General features: G+C 41.8%; 1 non-coding gene across 1 annotated transcript; it reads left to right on the top strand.

Annotated features, from left to right (window-relative positions):
- Positions 1 to 2392: 2392 nt before the first annotated feature.
- Positions 2393 to 2500, top strand: LOC148577554 (small nucleolar RNA R71). Its single transcript, XR_015904352.1, has one exon. It is a non-coding gene; the product is annotated as a small nucleolar RNA R71 (small nucleolar RNA).
- Positions 2501 to 2965: the final 465 nt, after the last annotated feature.

Genomic DNA, 2965 nt, shown 5'->3' with positions numbered 1-2965 from the left:
GAGTGGATAGATGTGAGTGGTGAAGTGGTGATAGGGAAGAAAGATTGAGGTGATTGGTCAAGAATTTTGAGGAAGAGTGTTTATTGGAAAGAGAGGATGAACATTGAGAAGAGAGAAGAGAGTGAGTGATGGTAGGTGGAGATCCTGTGGGGTCCACAGATGCTGAGTTGATCCTGTGGGGTCCACAGATCCTGAGGTGTCAAGGATTTGCATCCCTGCACCAATTAGGCATGTAAAATTCCTTTGCATGCAATTCTGGCGTTTAAACACCGAATTGATGCTTGTTCTGGGCGTTCAACGCCCAGATGCAGCATATTTCTGGCGTTGAACGCCAGCCAGATGCTTGTTTCTAGCGTTCAGTGCTAGCTCTTCCTCAGTGTGCATTTCTGGCGTCTGAACGCCAGGATGCTGCTTGTCTCTGGCGTTCAATGCCAGATCCATGCTCTGTTCTGGCGTTGAACGCCAGCCAGATACTCCTTACTGGCGTTTGAACGCCAGTGAACTCCTCCTCTAGGGTGTGCTGTTTTTAATGCTGTTTTTGATTTTTCTTTAATTTTTTCAGTTGTTTTTGTGACTCCACATGATCATGAACCTATGAAGACATATAACTAATAAAAATATAATTAAATAAAAATTGGGTTGCCTCCCAACAAGCGCTTCTTTAATGTCAATAGCTTGACAGTGGGCTCTCATGGAGCCTCACAGATGTTCAGAGCATTGTTGAGACTTTCCAACACCAAACTTAGAGTTTGGATATGGGAGTTCAACACCAAACTTAGAGTTTGGTTGTGGCCTCCCAACACCAAACTTAAAGTTTGACTGTGGGGGGCTCTGGTTGACTCTGTTTTAAGAGAAGCATACTGTGCCTCTTTTCCATGTTTACAGAAGGATGTCCTTGAGTTTTAAACTCAAGGGAGTCCTTATTCAATTGAAGGACTAGTTCACCTCTGTTAACATCAATCACAACTCTTGCTGTGGCTAGGAAGGGTCTTCCAAGGATGATGGATTCATCCTTATCCTTCCTAGTATCTAGGATTATAAAATCAGCAGAGATGTAAGGGCCTTCAACCTTTACTAATATGTCCTCTACTTGTCCATAAGCCTGTTTTCTGGAATTGTCTGCCATCTCTAATGAGATTTTAGCAGCTTGTACCTCAAAGATTCCTAGTTTCTCCATTACAGAGAGTGGCATGAGGTTTATTCCTGACCCCAGGTCACATAGAGCCTTCTCAAAGGTTATGGTGCCTATGGTACAAGGTATCAGGAACTTTCTAGGATCCTGTTTCTTCTGAGGCAATCTCAGTTGATCCAATGCATTTAGTTCATTGGTGAACAGGGGAGGTTCATCTCCCCAAGTCTCATTACCAAATAAATTGGCATTCAGCTTCATGATTGCACCAAGGAACTTGGCAACTTGTTCGTCAGTGACATCCTCATTCTCTTCAGAAGAAGAATACTCATCAGAACTTATGAATGGCATAAGGAGGTTCAATGGAATCTCTATGGTCTCTAGATGAGTCTCAGATTCCTTTGGTTCCTCAGAGGGAAACTCCTTATTGATCACTGGACGTCCCAGGAGGTCTTCCTCCTTGGGATTCACGTCCTCTCCTTCCTCCTTGGATTCGGCCATGATGGTTATTTCAATGGCCTTGCACTCTCCTTTTGGATTTTCTTCTGTATTGCTTGCGAGAGTACTAGGAGGGATTTCAGTGATCCTTTTACTCAGCTGGCCCACTTGTGCTTCCAAATTTCAAATGGAGGACCTTGTTTCATTCATGAAACTCACAGTGGCCTTAGATAGATCAGAGATTAAGTTTGCTAAATTAGAGGTATTTTGTTCAGAATTCTCTGTCTATTGCTGAGTGGATGATGGAAAAGGCTTGCTATTGCTAAACCTGTTTCTTCCACCATTATTAAAGCCTTGTTGAGGCTTTTATTGATCCTTCTATGAGAGATTTGGGTGATTTCTCCATGAGGAATTATAGGTGTTACCATAGGGTTCACCCATGTAATTTACCTCTGCTATTGCAGGGTTCTCAGGATCATAAGCTTCTTCTTCAACAGATGCCTCTTGAGTACTGTTGGATGCAGCTTGCATTCCATTCAGACTTTGAGAAATCATACTGACTTGCTGAGTCAATATTTTATTCTGAGCCAATATGGCATTCAGAGTATCAATTTCAAGAACTCCCTTCTTCTGAGGCATCCCATTACTCACAAGATTCCTCTCAGAAGTGTATATAAACTGGTTATTAGCAACCATGTCAATGAGTTCTTGAGCTTCTGCAGGCATTTTCTTTAGGTGAATGGATCCACCTGCAGAAGTATCCAATGACATCTTAGCTAATTCAGACAGACCATCATAGAATATATCTAGGATGGTCCATTCTGAAAGCATGTCAGAAGGATACTTTTTGGTCAGTTGCTTGTATCTCTCCCAAGCTTCATAGAGGGATTCACCTTTCTTCTGTCTGAAGGTTTGAACATCCACTCTAAGCTTACTCAGCTTTTGAGGAGGAAAGAACTTGGCTAAGAAAGCCTTGACCAGCTTATCCCAAGAGTTCAGGCTATCCTTAGGTTGAGAATCCAACCATATTCTAGCTCTGTCTCTTACAACAAAAGGGAAAAGCATGAGCCTGTAGACTTCAGGATCTACTCTATTAGTCTTAACAGTATCACAGATCTGCAAGAATTCAGTTAAGAACTGAAAAGGATCTTCAGATGGAAGTCTATGAAACTTGCAGTTTTGTTGCATTAGAGAAACTAATTGAGGTTTCAGCTCAAAATTGTTTGCTCCAATGGTAGGGATTGAGATGCTTCTTCCATATAAATTGGAATTAGGTGCAGTGAAGTCACCAAGCATCCTCCTTGCATTATTATTATTTTCGGCTGCCATCTCCTCTTCCTGTTCGAAAATTTCTGTAAGGTTATCTCTGGATTGTTGTATTTTAGCTTCTCTTAGTTT

This window comes from Arachis ipaensis, chromosome B1 (genome assembly GCF_059453495.1).
Source record: "Arachis ipaensis isolate K30076 ecotype BB chromosome B1, ASM5945349v1, whole genome shotgun sequence".
NCBI classification, from domain to species: Eukaryota; Viridiplantae; Streptophyta; class Magnoliopsida; order Fabales; family Fabaceae; genus Arachis; species Arachis ipaensis.
The sequence above is the reverse complement of the archived record's forward strand: the minus strand, read 5'-3'. Positions and strand labels throughout refer to the sequence as shown.